This window comes from Odontomachus brunneus, unplaced genomic scaffold, assembly GCF_010583005.1.
Source record: "Odontomachus brunneus isolate Ranch 3 - 2012 unplaced genomic scaffold, Obru_v1 Obru_scaffold_146, whole genome shotgun sequence".
Lineage (NCBI taxonomy): Eukaryota > Metazoa > Arthropoda > Insecta > Hymenoptera > Formicidae > Odontomachus > Odontomachus brunneus.
In genome coordinates, this window is record NW_022639596.1 from 871,924 (window position 1) to 872,378 (window position 455).

Genomic DNA, 455 nt, shown 5'->3' on the forward strand with positions numbered 1-455 from the left:
ACCGGTTGCCGTTGTGTTGCCTTATGTGCCTTGCAGTTTTCGCACTTTCGCACATACTTATTTATTTCCTTAAGCATTCCCGGCCAATAGTATAATCTTGAGATGCGACATATTGTCTTTGCGATGCCTAAATGTCCTGCTGTTGGGTCATCGTGATATGCCCTCAGTATTTCAGTTCTCTGCTCGTGAGGAATGCATTCCTTCCACTGCTCACTATCCGGTGTTTCTTTGAAATCGAGACTATGTAGGATGTGGCGATACAACTTGCCATTCCTAATTTCATAATCTGGCGATTTCTGCGGTTGTTCCCTTGTCTCGTTATATACGCGAAGATACCATGGGCACTGTATTTCCCTGTTTATACTTGCCATTTCTGGTCGTCTAGAGAGTGCATCGGCTACTTTATTCGAGCTCCCTTTTCTATATTTGATCTCAAAGCTATATTGCTGGAGCTC